This window comes from Halichoerus grypus, chromosome 9 (genome assembly GCF_964656455.1).
Source record: "Halichoerus grypus chromosome 9, mHalGry1.hap1.1, whole genome shotgun sequence".
Taxonomy (NCBI): Eukaryota; Metazoa; Chordata; class Mammalia; order Carnivora; family Phocidae; genus Halichoerus; species Halichoerus grypus.
Window position 1 is genome coordinate 113,111,242 of NC_135720.1, and position 19,321 is coordinate 113,130,562.

Sequence of the window (19,321 nt, forward strand, 5' to 3'; positions counted from 1 at the left end):
ATAACCATAAACATGCAGTGGCACCAGCTTGTGCACTTTGCTCTCTTTTTCCCCGCAGCCCTCAGCCTCCTGGTTGGGTAGCTGGGGAGAAGGCAGGCTATGGGGCCGCTCCTGGGAGGACAGGCAGGGAGGTGAGTGAGCTGTTAAGAATTTCAGGTGGGCATCTGTGGGACCACACTGAGTAGCCCAGGTAGAGTGGAGTGTGAAGAAGTAGCAGGCATGGGGGCCTGGAGGTCCTCATGGAGCTGAGGAGGAGAGTGACTCAAGTGAGGACCCCCAGGAACCACCCCAGAACTGCCTGGGGAGAGCAGAGCGGCCAACCTGCATTTCTAGGAACACGGCTCCACACTTCCACAGACAGTGGAGCTGCTTTTATTATTCAGCAAGAAGAGGTTGCTTTTTTCCCTCTTCTAATATTTTAAGTTGACTATATTTACCTGCTGATGTGCCCTAGGTATGACGTGACAAATATTCTATGGAATGGAACTGAGGAACACAGGCATAAAGACTGAGAGGGGGTGTGAAGAGGAGGAAAGGAGGGAAGAGGTTAAGGGCCAGGTGACGTGAGAGATTTTACACTTCTTTAGGGTCAACAGTGATCTGGCCCCAGTCACGTCTCTGACCTCATCTTCTAGGCTCTTCTCTCCTCATTCCGCTCCAGCCACTGTGGCCTCCTGACTATTCCTCAAACACACCAGCCATGTTCCTGCCTCAGAGCCTTTGCACTTGCTTTCCCTCTGCTTGTGAGATTCTTCCCACACATGGCTCCTTCTTCTCTTTGAGCTCAAATACTACCTTCTCAGTGAGGCCTTCCTCAAGCCCTCTATTTAAAAGTGCGACTACGCTTTCCTGCCTTTTCTTAAAAGATTTATGTATTTATTTATTTGAGAGAGAGAGAGCGCTCGCGAACAGGGGGCAAGAGGGAATCTCAAGCAGATTCCACACAGAACCCGACACCAGACTCAATCTCATGACCCTGAGATCATGACCTGAGCCGAAACCAAGAGTAAGACACTTAACCAACTGAGCCCCCCAGGCGCCCCTTATTTTATTTTTTAAGTAGGCTCCATGCTGAGCTTGAACTTATGACCCTGAGATCATGACCTGAGCCAAAACCAAGAGTCGGACACTTAACTGACTGAGCCACGCAGGTGCCCCTCCTGCTTTATTTTTTATGATATAGCATTGACCACCATCTGACATGCTAGCTACATAATTCTGGCTCTCTCCTGTTCTCCACCATAACCACCATGAGAGCACGGGACTTTTTTATCTGCTTTGTTCACTCCTTCAGCCCCAATGCCTAGCACATAGGAGGTATCTGATCGCTGCATATTAATGAGTGGAAGATGGAAGTGGAGTCAGGTTTAAACTAAATCCTGGAGCCTCAACAGTCTGAAAGAAACCCTTTCTTACTCATCTGACTGAAGGTGTGGGGTGACTTCCAAAAGCAAGGATCAGACACTACCTGAGGCCTTTTCTTTTACTCCCCAAGAACTCCCTGAAAGGTTCCTCCAAAGAACGTATTGCTTCGAATATTAGTCTGGGAACAGGCAGGACCTAGAATCTTGAACTGCTATAATTCTTACTGAATGAGGGCCAGCCAAGTCACCCCCTGGGCCTGGAGTGGTTTCCTATTGCCACTGTTACAAATTACTACAAACCCAGTGGCTTAAAACAAAACATATTTATTCTTTTACAGTTCTGGAGGCCAAAGTCCAAAACTGGTTTCACTCCAAAATCAAGGTATTGGCAAGGCCACGCTTCCTCCAAAGGCTCTCGGGGAGCGTTTGCTTCCTTGCCTCTTCCAGCTTCTAGAGCTGCATTCCTGGCGCTCCCTGGCCTCTTCCTCCATCTGCAGAGGCAGCGGGAGAGCATCCTGCTGCAGCAGTCACGCTGCCTTCTTCTGTATCAAATCTCCCTTTGCCTCCGTCTTCACAGGACACCCGTGACTGCACTTAAGGCCCACTCGGATAATCCAGAATAATCTCCCCATCTCGAGATCCTTAAACTAATCGCATCGGCAAAGTCCATTTTGCCATATCAGGTAGCATCCACAGGTCCCAGGGGTTACGGCCTGGATACCTTCGGAGGCCATGACCCCGCCTACACCATGGCAGACGGATTCCAGGAATGTGGAAGAAACAGAGTTCAGACCTCTGGTCCACATGAAAGAAGGACCAGAGCAGGAATCTTGGCAGCGTCCTGGGCCAGGGTCTTTCTTTTGCTATCACTGCTTGCTATTATCTAAGGGGTGGGGAATTAATTTCATGGAACTGAGCATTTTGGCCTTTGGAGGGCCTCCTTAGAGAAGAAGGGTAATCTCGAACCTGGACCTTCCAATGGACCACGCAGGAGTTCATCCTAAGATGCAAGTGCTGAGGGCCAAGGGGAACCTACTGGATCTCTGGACTGTCCTAAAGGCTTTTGCAGGAGGGGAAGCTGGAAAGAAATGACCCAGACAGAGAAGCTCACGATCAGGGACAGCAGGTAAGCCTTCTCTCATGAGAACTGCCTTGGGTAGAGGGTTCTGAGAATCCATGTGGCTTCGGAGAGAGGAGGAAGACCGCTGTGATCAGAGCACCAGATCAGCTGGTAATGTCTGATGCCAGGAACAGACAGGTTAATGGTAGTCTACCTGCGACATATTACCAACTCTATTCTACACGGCGCCTCTGGCAGCTATAGGAAGGTGGTTTTGGCCCAGACACTGAAATACTTGGAAAAGCAAGACATGACAAACACAACCACTCCAGGACATTGCTTTACACCTTTGGACACTGTCCCTCTGTTGCGCGGCTATCAGTTATAACTTCTTCCTGAGGTGGAACACGCTAGCTCATTGGGAATTATTCATAGTTATTGACAATGATTATCATTGTGAATTATTTCACTCCTCCCCAAACCTTCAAGGGCCCAGTGAGGTGACTGAGGAGGAAACATTTCCAGTGTAAGAGCTGCATGCTTACTGTATTGGTTCTACTGCTGTGATGTTCACCAGGGGGCCCAGATGGCCAGGAATATTTAGTAGGCGAAGCGGCAGGGCAAAGGCTATCAACCAGGGGTGAGTTCGCCCCCTAGGGGGTATGTGGCAACGTCTGAAGACATTCTTGGTTTTCACAACTGCTGCGGGAAAGGGAGGCAGAAGCGGGGGAGACGCTATTAACATCTAGTGGGTACGAGCCACGGATGATGCTAAATATCCTACAGCGCACAGCCAGCCTACTCAATAAAGAACTCCCCAGCCCAAAATGTCTGTAGCACTGGAAGTGAAGAAGGTGAGAGACGTGAACAAGGCAATGTTGGAAGCAATTAAGGGAAACTGAGGAAAGCATGCCTCCTCTGCTTGTTTGGACAAGGGGATGATAGGTAAAGCTCTGGGCTCTGGCACATGGCCGGACAGGCCGTTTCTGAGGAGAGGGTGGGCCCGCAGACCGCTACATATGTAGGGCGGCCGGCTTGGCAAAAGCTGCCATTGGGAGAGCAAAGCTGGCCGGTACTTCCACTGGAGTGGTGGCCAAATAAACGTGTGCCTCTGAGGTTACAGCTCTCGGATGAGGGAAGTACCAGAGGCAGTGGTAAGACAAGGCTCAAAGAGTTACAGAAGATTACAATGAAGGCAGTGAAAATCGGTTTTTAGGCACCTGTTAGTCTAACAGTAGAGAAATGAACTCAAGCATGAAGTGGTTTTCCCCCAACACCGGGAGCCTCTCCCTTCAGTATCCTCCCCGTGGGAGAACTCTTTCACAGGTGTGTCACCAGGAGCTGTGGAGAATTCGCCAGCGGTCTCGGGGAGCTGCTGAGATGATGATAAGGCTGGGTGGAAGTTAGGCTTTGAAGATTGGACTCGGAAAAAAAAAAAAAAAAAGAAGGGGTGTCACGATACACTGCCCAGAACACCAGCTATTGAAGAGAACCTGCAGGCTCCCCCACACTGAGGCTGCAGGGCCACAGCCGGAAAATCAGGGAAGGAACTGTTTCAGACAGGCATGTCTTTCTGAGCTCCCCACCTCAGAAGAAAGGGGACAAACCAGCACCGCCCGAGGTTCATTTTAATCATTAAGTCAGGACCCCATACACGAGAGCGAAGAGTCCCCCCAGGTCTCTCCAACAGCAAATCCGCCCCAGCTCTTCCCATGGCCTCTTCACAGACAGAAAAGCCAGAGAGACGGGGTGAGGATGGGAGGTGCTGAAAGCCAGAGGCCAGGGCCCCAGGGAAGCACAGAAGGAGCCGGCTCTCCGCCAGCTCTGCAGTCTGCCCAGAGTCGTCCCTCAGCCGCGAGCAGTTCCTCCGATCTCGACCTCCTTCAAATCCCTTTTGCTGCTTGCTCCTCTTGACCCCCTTCTTTCTCCCTCTCCCTACCATTCTCGAATTTGTCCCCCTCTTTCTTCCTCTCACTCTTCTCCTCGCTTCCTGGCGGTCTATGAGCGCAAAACTGGGGTATATTTGAAACATCGTCAGTGGCTGCACGTGAAGCTTTAGCTTTCTTTTGCTTTTTCTTTTAACAAATTATGATTTGGGGCGCCTGGGTGGCTCAGTTGGTTGAGCGTCAAACTCTTGGTTTCGGCTCAGGGTCGAGGGGTTGAGCCCCGAGTCAGGCTCTGTGCTGTGTGTGGAGTCTCCTTTGAGATTCTCCCTCTCCCTCTGTCCCCCCCCAGCTCAAATAAATAATGATTAACCTCTTATTGTGCCTTGACAATAAAGCCTCACTTTAGTTGCCTTCTACCTTTTGTGAAGCTTTTGATCTCTCTCGTGTATCAGCATCCCTAAATAAGGAGGGAGGAGGGGTTCCTCCAGCCCTGCTCTGGGTACTTCATCTGTGTGGCTGAAAGATCAAAATCAATAATTTTAACAGCAACCAGAGGAACTCATATTTAATATGAGGAAGAATTTCCTTCCATTCAGACTACTGCAATAGTCTCCTACCTAACCTCTCTACCTCCGTTCTCCCTCTACTCAAACCACCTTTATGCAATACTAACACAATCATTCCTTGCTCCAAAACCATCAGTGGCTACCCACTGCCCCAAAAACATACAGTGCAAATTCCTTTACCTGGCATTCAGCCTGCTAAGAACTTCCTAACTAAAGGTGGTCTCCAGGAACGGAAATTGTGAGAAGGTGCACTTTTCTCCTGGAAGTGTCACCCATATACAGGCCAGGCTACGTCACATAAAGGATGCTCCGAAGTCGTAGCTGGCCTCCAAGGAGCCTTCGCTCCCCCCCAGTGAACCATGTCTCTCGGTATTCATACCCTTGTATAGTCCTCTGAATCTGAACCAGTCCTGTGCCCAAGAAAAGACAAAGGAATTGACACCGTGTCACTTGCAAGGCTAGGTCATAAGAAACCTTGCCCTTCGTGCCTGGATGTCTCAGTATACTCACTCTGAGGGAGCTTCTGCTCAGAAGCCAGCCACCGTGCTGGGAGAAGCCCGAGGCACGTGGAGAGGCCACACGTGGGTACTCCAGTCAACAGCCAGCATGAAGTGCCAGCCACGTGAGTGAGCCGGTGTGGGTGTCCAGCCCGGCTGAGCCCCCACGACTCCTGCCCCGGCCTCCATCTGCCTAAAGCAATACACCCCAACTGAGAACTGCCCAGATGAGCCCAGTCCATCCAAAGAACCATGAAAGATAATAAAGTTCCAATTTCACTTAAGAATGTGCTAGACAAGGGGCACCTGGGTAGCTCAGTCAGTTGAGCGGCTGGCTCTTGATTTCAGCTTAGGTCATGGTTGCAGGGTGGTGGGGTCAGGGCCCCACGCACTCAGCGGGGAGTCAGAGCCTGCTTGAGGTTCTCCCCCTCCTGTCCTCCCCTTCTCCCTGCTTGTGTGCTAAGATAAATAAATAAATCTTAAAAAAACTGTCCTGGAGGAGACAATAAAAACTGACTTTATTAAACTGTGACCCTTAAGTACATGTCTTTTAAATATTCTTTGTAACAAATTAAGAGTGACATGGTTGTCTCAAGAAAAACTGTGAGATTGAGCTGTAAGCTAAACTAGTCATTTTTTTCATGAAACAACATTTTTACTTGAAAGAAAAAAGTAACACATTATAATTATTTAGACTTTGACTATTTGACAGACTTTTTCTTGAAAATGGAGATTCAATTAAAAAAACCTGACAGCATGGGGACACCCATGAGTGGCTCAGTTGGTTATGTGTCCTACTTGTGGTTTTGGCTCAGGTCATGATCTCAGGGTCATGGGATCAAGCCCTGTGTCAGGCTCCACGCTCAGTGGGGAGTCCGCTTGAGATTCTCTCTCGCCCTCTGCCCCTGCCCCCCCACACACGTGTGCACTCTCTCAATAAATAAGATCTTTAAGCAAACAAACAAAAAACCTGACAGTACATTACCAGTGATAAAAATCAAGCTTTCAAGAGAAAATCCAAATTATGGAAAACTCGTATCCACCACTCTGAGCTTGACAGCTTCCCAACACTTGAACGCTTTTCTGTTGAGATCAGTGGTATTAATATGATTTATTGATATTGTAAAATGAAATATGTCAACATTTAGAAGATTTATATGACTCAGTGAACCAATATTTTCCGGTGACCAATGTAAAGTAAAAGATCCATTTAAAGTACAAGATGGACCAATGGATTTTAATGTTACAAGTATGAAAACTCCGTTGGTAAGGTTTCAGACTCCACATTCCAGCTAATCTTTAAGAAACTACCACTTGTCCAGTTTTGGTATCGTATCAAAGAAGAATACCCACAATTATCTGCAAAAGCTACTAAAAGCTATTACCCCCCTCTTTCTCAACAAGCTATCTGTGTGAGGCCAGATTTTCTTCATAGCCTTCAAATAAAACAACATATCTCAAGAAACTGAACATTGAAGCAGTTATGAGAATCCAGCTGTCTTCTATTAAGCCAGACATTAAGAGATCACCAAAAATGTAAATCAATGCCACTTCTCTCAACTTTGTTTTGAAAAATAGCTATTCTTTCTTAAAAATGTCATTTGTGGTAAATGTAATGGGTTTATTATTATATTAAATGAATTAGTAAGTTAGTAATTTAAAAAAATTCCTCGGTTTTTAGTTTCTACTATGGTAAACAAAAGTTCTTGGCTCCCTAATAATTTTTAAGAGTGTAAAGGGGTCTTGAGGTCAAAAAGTTTGAGAATCACTGTTTATGACGTTCTAAAGTTGACCTCAGCGGCACCTGGGTGGCTCAGTCGGTTAAGCATCTGCCTTTGGCTCAGGTCATGATCCCAGGGTTCTGGGATCGAGCCCCACGTCGGGCTCCCTGCTCTGTGGGGAGCCTGCTTCTCCCTCTCCCTCTGCCTCTCCCCTTGCTTGTGCTCTCTCTCTCTCTCTCTCTGACAAATAAATAAAATCTTAAAAATAAAGTTGACTTCAAAATAAACCAACTTTCTTTCAAGGCCCAATCTGAAACCCAGTTTCTTCAGGGACAAAGTTGATCCAAAGTGATGACCTGCTCCTCCAAATGAGTATCCCTGCACGGTATGTTCTCAGTACCCACCAGCTCTCTTCATATTTTCAAAATCTTTTTGTGTATGTGTCTTCTCTCCCCAGCTAGACTCCACACACTTGGGGGGGGGGGGAGGGAGCAGCCAAGGACCGTATCTGAAACATCTGTCACAGGACCTGACCCACAGAAGTGCCTCAGATGGGAAAGACTAAGATAACGACCAAACCACAGTCTTCTGAGATTAGCACTGGAAAATCTGATAAAGCCCTAGCCTCGCCTTTGCTGGTGGAAACTAAGAAAGAACACTTCTCGCTGAGAGTGGGAGCTCCAAGCTCAGGGATAAACTGGACAAGTAAGCCCTGGACAGGTACAACTGTTGCCACTGTGGCCAGCTGCTGCTGGAACGAATGACAAAGCAACGAACTCAGTAGCTCTCCCTTCCACCTGACCCCTCTCAGGGAACCTCCGCAGCCCCCCACATCCCCCTTCTTCCTCATTCACATTTCCTTCAGACGAGAGGACTGGGTCTGGGTTTGACAACAGGAGGGGCCCCTGCCTGAGGCCTTCCTGCAAGATCCACAAACAACCTGACCCCCCCCCACAGACTGACAGACATATGGGCTCAGCACCCTGTCTGGCAACAGGAAAACCCACAGGGTGTTAAAGGCAGAGAAAGGGAAGTGAAGCCCATAAACAGCTGCTGGAACCACTGAACTTCAGAGATTAAAACAAATCAGACAGGAGCCCATGTTTCCCGTGGCCCCAGCAGGGACCTCACCACAGCCTGGCCTCCCAGATAGTTGAGACAATGAACATCCAATTCCCTGCAGCTCCCCTTCTGGGAGTTTATAAAATCCACCAGGCATCCTGAGAACAAACAGGGAAACAGTAATGAGCGGCCCAGAGCATTGTTCAGACTGGTGAAGACCTGCTACGCCAGCAGAGATGGAAGAAAAAACTCTTGTGTATTATGCCCAGATCTCATATGTGCCAACGAACTTTGGACCCATGAGGCAGGAACTGCATCTGGGTTTTTCGCTATCATCACTTCCCACGTGTCTAGTACACTGGCTGGTACACAGCAGACACTCAGAAATGTCTGTTGCATAAAGGAAAGAATGCTAGACACCATCTTTGTGGCCTGGCATCCATATGGACAGAGGAGAAAAATTTGAACACTGATTCATGCAACAAATATTTGAGCATCTCCTCAGCACTAGGCAGTCCTAGACACAACAGGAAGCAAAATAAGTCCCTGCCCTTGTGGAATTTATGTTTTAATGCATGTAAAGGTGAGCAAATCTCAATGCTCCCCAAAAAACTACATAAGCCATAGACATTTAATAATTATTTAATAAGTGCCCACTATGTGGAAGCAATGAGTATCAAATTTTATGATAGGCACCTGGGATGTGGGAACTCAGCCCCAGTGAAATTGTTTCATCTTTTAGGCCAGGATCCTAAATCTGGGATGCCTCAGTCGGTCGTCAGAGGTCCTGGGTAAGGAAAACGGGATTACCTCTTTGGTGCATCTGTCCTCATCTGTCGGTGAACAGAAGCCACTGCGTGAGGACCACGTGCATGCCCAAAACACCACGCAACACTGCAGGACAGAAGGAAACCCAACATTTTCAGCTGAGAGGCACTAGAGGTCAGAAAAGCAACGTTAATGTTATAATTCAACACTAGGACTCGGGACGCCTGGGTGGCTCAGTCGTTGGGCGTCTGCCTTTGGCTCGGGTCATGATCCCAGGGTCCTGGGATCGAGCCCCACATCGGGCTCCCTGCTCGGCGGGGAGCCTGCTTCTCCCTCTCCCACTCCCCCTGCTTGTGTTCTCTCTCTCGCTGTGTCTCTCTGTCAAATAAATAAATAAAATCTTTAAAAAATAAATAAATAAATAAATAAATAAACACTTGGACTCAAAAACTGCTTGCAGGTAAGCTGGCTCTTTCTCTGTCCCTCACACACACACACACACACCCTGAGATGCTGTTATTCTGAGCCTGAGTCAGCAAATATTTCCCGATCCTGGAAGTAGTCTGCTCATCTCCAAGTAATCAGACACCGGCTTGGCTGATTTTACCGGGGTGAGGCAGAAGGGGCTGGCAAAGTGAAGAAGGACCTGGAGCCCAACATCCTCCACAGGTGGCAGCTCAGAAATGGAGATGCCCTGAGTCATGCTTGAGTCCTTGACCAAAGCCCTGTGGCGGGACTAGAGTCACACCCGAATCACCAGCCTTAGAGCTATGAAGGCCAGGAACCATCTGCCAAGAAGAAGACCCACATGGCTGAAACCTGACGCAAGGGGCCATCTCCTCCCTGCCAGGCTCCAGCAAGCACCCAGCCCTCCTCTGACGTGGTGAACTGCAGCTGCTGTGAGTGGCTCCTCCCCCTGGACCCAAAGGGACAGCAAAATGCTCAGGGACATCAGACCACCTACAAGAAGCAGCCGCTGTGCCATCTGAGACAACGTGGCACAGACGAGGGCATCGCACACAGAACTTCTGACATGACACAAGCCAGGGCCTGGTGGGACAAAGTCCATGGAGACGCTGGGTGGGGAGAGGAAGAGAGTGATCCCAGAGTGGACAGTGCAGGGCAGTGGGGCAAGTCCTGGCACTTCCAGGCCCTACTCAGGTGCTGGAGGCAGGCCCTGCAATTCAGCTCCCCAGCCAGCAGGGAACACCCTAGGAGGTGGGCCGCAGGGACAGGCGCTGTAGCTGAGGCCTTTAGAGGTGACAGGTCCGACTCCTCCTGAGAGAGAGGAGCTGCACTGTCCCGGGACACGCCAGGATCTGCAGGCCCTCGGGACGGCTTGCACAACAGCCAGAACTGCTGCACTCTATCCAAAGCAGAAGCCTGCATGCTTCCCAGGTCAGCGCGCAACCCTGGCTAGCCTCTATCAGCCCCTGAGGGAAGAGATCTGAAGGACCACATGTGGGGTAAGGGCCATTCTTCTGGAACTGGTAGAGGTATACACCAAAGGAGGAAAACGGTGGAGAGGCAGAGAAGAAAGAGCCAAACAAAAAGAACAGTCCATTAAACTAAGGAGTTGATGGGCTACACCCTCTGTAGAATGTCAGGGGCCTGCCCCTGTCTGCCCACACCTTTGAAAAAGAGAGAAGGCTGACCCAAATTCTGCAAAACTCACTGAATGGGAACTTGGTCATTGATAACCCTGACCATCCACCTAGGCCGCAGGGTGGACAAACTGCAAGAAGCTAACCAGCCAGAGCTGGCGGTGCCCAAGCTGTTCCATAAGGACTGGACTTGACCTCTTCTTAAGGCCCTCTCACCTGCTGCCTCCGTGGAGAGTACCACTAATGGGTAAGCAAAAACAGAGGAGGAGCAAACCTCTCAAAAGAGTCAGGTAAAGTCCTTGGGAGTCAGAGACTGGACTAACTTACTGCCAAACACACGACCTCAGCTTCATCAGAATGACCCATTAAAACCCTGGAGGGATGCTCTTCATAAGAACAAGGGACCCCTTTTGGTCCATTCTGCTCAAATCCCACCCAAGTACTGCTTAGGGAGGGGCTCAGGGGTCAATGGAGTGGGGACTGGCTCAGATGCCCACAGTCCTATTTCTTTCACAGAAAAGGGTCAGTGCACAAGAGGATTCCAAAACTTTAAAGTCTGGTCTAAGCTGGTTCACTTGGCTCTCCACCACAGCTCCTGAAAGTTGCCAATTCTGTGTCCAATTCTGGCTCAAAGACAGAGAGCACGATCCTCAAAAGAGAAGACCTAGAAACCTGGAGCCAGGTGAAACAACAGGCCTTCATTTCTAAACGTGAGAGTGGGTCATGCTTTCAGAATCCGCCAAGATCAGACTGGGCAGAAGCAGAGGATAATGTTGTTTCCTAAAGATCTCTCCAGGGGACCAATGCCAAATAAAGGGGCTCAAATTGAAGGCATCTGAAAAGAACTTTCTGCCTGACAAGAAGGTTAAACCCCCAGATACACTAGGAAGGTGGTAGGCTTTCTGGCCCCAGAGAGGGTATCTTGGTGACGGGACAGAGACACTGACTCCGTCTATCTAATGTAGCCCCACCACTTCCCCAGGCAGATATCCACCTGACAGGGCAAAGGGACCAGAACCTAGGGTCAGCCTCCCTCTTGGATCCACAGGAAATTAAGCTCTCAAGGAAAATGGGAGGGAGAAGAACCTTCGAGAGAACCTGCTCAGTGACTTACATCAGAGGCTCTAACATTCAGTGGATCAGAGATGCACGAGTGAGAATCAGAAGCTGGTTCCGGTGACCAATAAATAGGACAGATGCCTGCTAGCCCCAGGGCTATCGGGCTAGCAATCTATTTCAAAACTCAAGTAGGAAAAAAATTTCTTGGAGCCAGTACAGAGGAAAAAGGTTAAGGCATTCTCTGGGGCACAACTTCTGGAGACTCCTCTTAGCGTTTGGGGATGGGGCACAGGGCGAAGGGTGGGAGTGAGGGCACAGATAACCTGGAATATCATGGTGTAACTGTGCTTGGTAGATCCAGAGTGGAAAGACACAGAGACTGTTTCCTGGAAGGGGAAAAGAGTTGGATGAGGCCTCCAGCTACCCCTGGCACACACCCAAGTCAGCGGCTGCTCTCTCCCCGAGGGTTCCTGGAAGTCAACAGACCCATAAAGGGGAAGTATTAAAGCTGAGATTGTAAGAATGGTCTACAAATTGGACACCATCCCTGATGCAACACCCAAGTAAATGCTCCCACAAAGACATGCCTGTTACTTACCTCAGCCCTTACTTCAATCAGGGGCTGGACACCCCCCACCCCACCCCAGAGGTATCTCAATAGCAAGTCAAGGGAAAGCAGAGTAGTGTGTGGAGCTAAGGCTTCTCCCTGAAGTAGAGGCAAGGGACTGGGAGGGAATGGGAGGTAGATGACAGGAATACAGGGGACAGGGCTTAATCAGAAGGAAATTAGAGAAACGGGCAAAAATAGGGCCTCTGAGGGTAGCCAGAGTTAGGTAGACACGGATTGCTGGCAAAGGGCTGAAAAAGCCTAATAACACCGCGAAGATGACCGGAAACCGTATCCTGAGATGAGCCAGGCAACGGGGGAAGGAGGGGACAGGGATGGGAAAAGAGAGCAAAGACAGAGAGGGCAAGGATGGGAGGCCGAAGGCACGAGATAAAGATAACGAGAGGAGCAGAGAAGATCCCCCAAGGAGACCCTGGGTAGAGAGGGCAACGGCTCTGGAGACACCAGAGAAGGGATGAAGGAAGAGGTCAGAGGCAACGGTAGGGAATGAGAGGACCCCGAGCCTTAGACCCGGCTCTCGGACACAGAAGTGGGAGGAGACGGAACCACTAGGCCCAAGAGGGGGCACAGAGTCGGGTGGGGGAGGCCCGCGATTCGGGCTCAGTGATGGGGGTCCAAAAGGCCGGGGGCTCAGGGGCGGCGGGGCGCCAGGAGAGCCACAAACCACCGCGGACCCGCCGGGGCCGGGGCCGGGGTGTCGGAAAGCCGCAGCGGCTCGGCCCGCGGACCCCTGCCGCTCCCCCCATCCCACTCCCCGCCGGGCCTCCCGCCCCGGCCCCACTGGCCGCCTCAGCCCGGGTCCGCCGCCTCCTTGCACCGCTTGCCTACCGCTTCCCCCGACCCGGACTGACCTGTCCTGGCCGCCTCCCGCGCCGCCGCTGCCGTCCCCCAGGCTCGGCAGGATCCTCCGAAGCCTGCCAAAACTTTTCCCATTAATCCCCAGCTCCGCGGCGGCCGCGGCGTCACACGCTGCGCAGCCCGGACCCGCCCCCACCATCCTGACGTCACCGCGCAGCTCGGTCCCTCCCCCTCCACGCCCCCTTCCGCCCCGGCCGGGGCCAATCACCGCGCGCCCTGGAGTCTCCCCTGATTCTGCACTCCGCCCACCGCAAGCTCCCCAGGGCCCGCCTGCAGCGCCCTCTGGTGCAGGCTTCGGGCGCGGCAGCTGAGGGAGGAGCAGGAGCGGGGATGTTCCAGGGCCAGTAAAACAAGTTCGGCAAGTATCACAAAAGGGAATTTAAAGCTGGGAGGGAATTTAGAGGTCGTCTCATACAGCCTCCACGTCCTTCCAGTGAAGAAACAGTCCCAGAGAAGGTGAGTGACTTGCAGTGAGAAGCAAGGCAGGGGTTAGAACATGGGTCTCCAGACACCCCTGGAGGAGTCATTGCTGCTTGTACTTTTAATGAAAGGGCTTTCCTCCCTCCACAGGCTTCTGCAACTAGAAATTTATGGTTATGGAGTTTTTACCTATCTTCCTATGTACTTATGTAATATTCTTGCCCACCTAAATGGGGAGCATCCTCCTTACTGTTGTAGCAAATTCTGCTCTTGCTTCCTAACCTAGTTTTTCGAGACCTGGAAGGGATCTGTTATCCCAACCTGTCCCTTCAGATATACCATAAAAAGATACCTAGCAGCTAGTAGGTAGTATGGAAGAAGTTGGGTTTGTCGTCTGGCGAGGAACAAGACTTGACTCACAGGTATATGAGCAATGGGTAACTCCTTTCTCAACACCGTCTTTAAAGTTAAGGCTACCTCTCCCCTCTCGAATACATTCCTCAGGCCACACCCTCATAGAACCATGAGTGATTTTTTTTTCCTGCTTCTCTCCCTCTCTTTTTTTGCACTTTTTGAAATAAATGTGCATCACTTTTGTAATTCAGAAGTCAACGTCCTTGCCCTTCGAGATTGAAGTAAGAGTGAATTGTGGAGGTCAAAGCCTTCCCTAGATTTCTGCAAATTTCTGGGGATTTGTGTTCTTTTAAATCTCGCTGCCTCCAGGCTCTTGTTTCTGCCAGGCTGTTGTAGGGCCACAGTTCAAAAATGTAGAGATGAAACTCAGCCCTTCCTGAGAACTGCCCACCCGTCTTCCCACACAAAACTTTCACGGGCAGAGAAGACATTATGATGCTTCGGGCCCTGGAGCAGGGTCACGTGATCACATGATGCATCCCAAACAGTTTAGATTCACACACCAGACATTCTTTTTTTTTTTTTTTTAGATTTTATTTATTTATTTGACAGAGAGAGACACAGCGAGAGAGGGAACACAAGCAGGGGGAGTGGGAGAGAGAGAAGCAGGCTTCCCGCGGAGCAGGGAGCCTGATGCGGGGCTGGATCCCAGGACCCTGGGATCATGACCTGAGCCGAAGGCAGACGCTTAACGACTGAGCCACCCAGGCGCCCCGTCACACTAGACATTCTTAGGGTCTTTTCTGAACAATCCAGATGAGGTTTTCTAACTGGCCCTTCACCTTCTTAGGGTCTTGCCTTCTCCCGAATCACTACCTCTCCTCCCTGCCCCACCAATCTCTCCTCTATCCCACCCTCTCTGGAGAAAAACAAATTCTTCCTGATTTCCAGGCAGATAGAGACAACTTAACCCTTTCTTTGTTGCTAGGGTTCCTGCCAACACTCATGCCCTAAAGATCTTACTTTCTACCCCTAAGAGGCTTATTTCTCATAATAAAAATGGCTCCCTTCCTAAGAGAAATTCTGGGAGTACTCTCAAGATACTACATTTTCACCTCATTTCATTTTTATATTAAAAAGATATATAGAGAATATTATATTTAATAATTATGTACTTAATATTGAGACCACATAATTCCATTGCTCATTGCAATATTATTTAAAAAACAAAAACCTGGAACCAAGGTCATTGTCAACAACAGAGAAATGTTTAGTAAATAATGTTGTATGCTCCTGATGGAATATTATGCTCTGTAAAGTTGGTAAAAAAAAAAAAGGGGGGGGGAATGTTATCATATGATATACGTGGGAAAATCTGATGATATATATATATAGCGTATATAGCTATGTATACTGTTTGGGAAACAAAGACGGATAGGAAAAAACTGAAAGGAAACACACTAACGTGTTGTCAGCAGTTGTCTTTGGGGTGTGTTTCTAGGAGTTATTATCTTTCTACATTTTTATTCTGAGCATTTCTTTTTCATAATGGAAACGTGGTTGGTTGGGTTTTTTTTTTTAAGAAAAAGGAAACATCTTCCTTATATTAAGCAGAAATTTATATCCTCTACTGTGTCTATCCAATAGTGTCAGTCCTCTCCCTTGGAGGTAAACTAAGGTTGTTTTCCGTATCAGAGACCTGATTTTATTTTTTAAGATTTTTATTTATTTATTTGACAGAGAGAGAGAGACAGGGAGAGAGGGAACACAAGCAGGGGGAGTGGGAGAGGGAGAAGCAGGCTTCCCGCAGAGCAGGGAGCCCGATGCGGGGCTCGATCCCAGGACCCTGGGATCATGACCTGAGCTGAAGGCAGATGCTTAACGACTGAGCCACCCAGGTGCCCCGTGAGACCTTCTGATGTTTGATCCCATTCCCCTGTATCCTTTCTTCTTCAAGCTACAACATCCTCAGTTCCTCATATAAAACGATGATGGCTCCCTTTGCCACCAGATGGCTAGCCTCAGAATGTGCCATTTTGTGTATATCCATCCTCTTCAAGGCTTCTTGGTTTTTGGCCACCTCACTTCTGAATCGCCTTCCCATATTTGGGGGCTCTCCCACTTTAGACTCTTCCTCCACTGTAGAAGCTCCAGAACGCCAGGCATTTACTTCCAGTCCCCTTTACAGCTAGGGCAGAGCCCTACAACCGAGGCTCCACCGGAAGCTGGGGAGAGGAAAACCTGGGAAGCACACGGAATCCATTTGGGTAAGTGGCAGAGCAGCTGCTCCACCTAATTTCTAGCTGTAAGCAGCAGCAGTTGTAAGAGCGGTGTGATATTAGCCATGGAATCAGCATGTGGTATTAGCCATAGAATCAGCAGCATCTGCACCCAGACGAAGCAGCTGGGGGTCTTCATAAAAACTGTCGTGTGCCGTAATTTGAGGTATTGTTTCTGACCGTACAGCCTCCGAGCTGGCTTTCTCATCCTCCCAATTATTTAAAGAATTCTTCTATACTCTATTAACAAAAATCCTTTTTTTTTTTTTTTTTTTACTTAAACCAGTTTTTGTTTCTTGAATCTTCTTTTTTTTTTTTTTTTTAAGGTTGTTTTGTTTTGTTTGAGAGTGAGAGGGAGAGAGATCACAGAGGGAGAAGGAGCACCACTGAGCAGGGAGCCCGATGTGGGGCTTGATCCCAGGACACTGAGATCATGACCTGAGCCGAAGGCAGATGCTTAATTAACTGACTGAGCCATCCAGGTGCCCCTTGAATCTTCATTTTGACCAGATTTGTCCACAGGCACAGCTTAAAGGGGGAAACGTTGGTCCCTGCCAAGCCTCTGTAACCTTTTCCAGACCAGCCAGAGAGCTCAGGTACCAAAACCTGTTCTGATGCCCAATCACAGTATAACTGAACAATAACTTAGTGTGGAATAAGGCTAGATCTGATTTGAATTAGATTCCAGCCTCCACCACAGCTATTTCAGGCCCCAGCCAGTTGGTGGGAGCCTCGCTTAACCTCCTAAAATCACCCTCCTTGGTATTTCTCTTCCTCCCCATCTCACCTATGAGAGGGGCCAGAGGGGCAACTCTCAGCTGGCCCCTCTCCAGCCTGGATAGACACACTGTGCTGGAGGAGAAGGCATCTTGCAGGTCCTGCCCACAATCTGCAACAAGGCTGTTGCACTCCAGCCAATTGCCCTACGTCCCCACTCCTCCTCACATAGAAGCCGTACTGGGATGACTTGGGACCACAATGGCTGTGCTCTCCACGTGGTCTCCAGAGGTGACGAGGATCTCCGAGGGCATCAGAGATTGGATACGCTCTCCTTTGTCCGGGATGTTGGAAAGGAAAGAGGAGTTACTTTTTAATCCTGGAATGAAAGACTGGAAAATATCTTCTCCTGCCCCTAGTTCTGTCCCTCAAGACTGAGAGCCTTTTGTGCCAGTTCCAATGTGGACCGTATTCAGGCATCAGGGTGATCTGCCTTTCAGTATCTCATACCTCAACCATCAACGCCTCCCTGTGGCCGGTCATAGAATATTCAAAAGCCTGGAATGGACCCCATTTACAGGTGAGGAAAACCAAAGCTTAGGGGTTGGCTTGCCACCTCAAGTCTAAACTCTACCTGGTTTCCAAGAATGTCTATAATCAGGCCTCATTCTACTTTTCTAGTCCTTTCTGCCTTCATGGTAGTAGTCTTCAAATTTTTTGCCTCTCTATTCCTAAAAGAATATATAACTATGCAGGTCCTTGCACATTTTTAAGGTGACATCTAATATTTTTTGCCATTAGTTTAAAACTTAAAATGTAGAGAATGGGGCGCCTGGGTGGCTCAGTTGGTTAAGCGACTGCCTTCGGCTCAGGTCATGATCCTGGAGTCCCAGGATCGAGTCCCGCATCGGGCTCCTGCTCAGCAGGGAGTCTGCTTCTCCCTCTGACCCTCCCCCCTCTCATGCTCTCTCTCTCTCATTCTCTCTCTCAAATAAATAAATAAAATCTTTAAAAAAAAATGTAGAGAATGAATGTCATTTCTACTATTCTATAAATATTGACATTTTCACATAAAACTGTGTTACTACCCTTTTAAATGTATTGAATAAGACCCAAATCCCATAGTGATGTGAAGCTTACCATCACCCATCTTAAAAATACATGAAGAAGCTCTTCTTTATCAATAAAAAATGTTACATTGTCTATTTTTCTCCTTGTACTTGCATTTCCATTCCACTTTCCCCTCAAAAATCTGATCAATGTAACATATATTTTGCTTAAGTCTTTTATTGATTACTGTATTGTACATCTCTGCAACCAAAATATGTATATATGTTGAAATTAAAAAAAATTTTTTTTTGGATTTTATTTATTTGAAAGAAAGAGAGCACGAGTGGGCAGAGGAAGAGGGAGAAGCACGCTCTCCACTGAGGAGGAAGCCCGATGGAGGGGCTCGATCGGGGTGGGGGGGGCTTGATCCCAGGCCTCTGGGATCATGCTCTGAACCTAAGGCAGATGCTCAACTGACTGAGCCACCCAGGCGCCCCAAAATTTAAAAAAAAATTTTTTTAAAGATTTATTTATTTATTTATTTATTTATTTATTTGAGAAAGCGAGAAAGAGAGAGAGTACATGAGAGGGGGGAGGGTCAGAGGGAGAAGCAGGCTCCCCACTGAGCAGGGAGCCCGATGCGGGACTCGATCCCAGGACTCCAGGATCATGACCTGAGCCGAAGGCAGTCGCTTAACCAACTGAGCCACCCAGGCGCCCCAAATTTAAAAAAATTTTTTAAGTTTCATGTAACTATAAAACTCTGAGAAATTTTTTTCTGGTTTGTTTGGCCATTGCAAAATTAGTAATACACAACTGATCAAAACAACATAAATACTATGATTTTTATAAGTATTACACATAAATACAAAGGATACATTGGAAATGTATTTTTTTTTTAAGATTTATTTATTTTGAGAGAGAGAGAGCATGAGCGGGAGGGGCCGAGGGAGAGAGAATCCTAAGCAGACTCCACGGAGCCTGACGCTGGGGCTCGATCTGATGACCCTGAGATCATGACCTGAGCCAAAACCAAGAGTCAGATGCTTAACCAACTGTGCCACCCACGTGCCCCTAGAAATGTTTTCTTTTTTCTTTTTTTTTTTAAGATTTTATTTATTTATTTGACAGAGAGAGACACAGCGTGAGAAGGAACACAAGCAGTGGGAGTGGCAGGCAGAGGGAGAAACAGGCTTCCCGCCGAGCAGGGAGCCCGATGCGGGGCTCCATCCCAGGACCTGGAATCATGACCTGAGCCGAAGGCAGACGCTTAACGACTGAGCCACCCAGGCGCCCCCAGGCCCATGTTTTCATTTACACTTCATTTTCATTTCACATCAATAAGTAGATGGGAATTGAGGATTTTGATATAGCAGTGGCATCTAAATCTCAGTTGTTTACCAAAAAAAAAAAAAAAATCACAAAGAT

General features: G+C 48.6%; 1 protein-coding gene across 8 annotated transcripts in view; it reads right to left on the bottom strand.

Moving 5' to 3' along the window:
* The window catches only part of PPARD (peroxisome proliferator activated receptor delta), an 80,059-nt gene extending 66,859 nt beyond the window's left edge, over positions 1–13,200 (bottom strand). For 5 of the 8 annotated variants that reach the window (XM_078055437.1, XM_036096514.2, XM_078055440.1 and 2 more), the window contains exons 1-2: positions 13,067–13,200; positions 8,967–9,050 (exon numbers count right to left, since the gene is read on the bottom strand). The gene's annotated coding sequence lies outside the window, so the exon portion shown is untranslated. Of the gene's footprint in view, positions 1–8,852; positions 9,051–13,066 lie in introns of those variants that run through there. The other 3 variants (XM_078055441.1, XM_078055443.1, XM_078055442.1) reach the window with 3 other exon arrangements.
* Between the last annotated feature and the right edge of the window lie 6,121 nt (positions 13,201–19,321).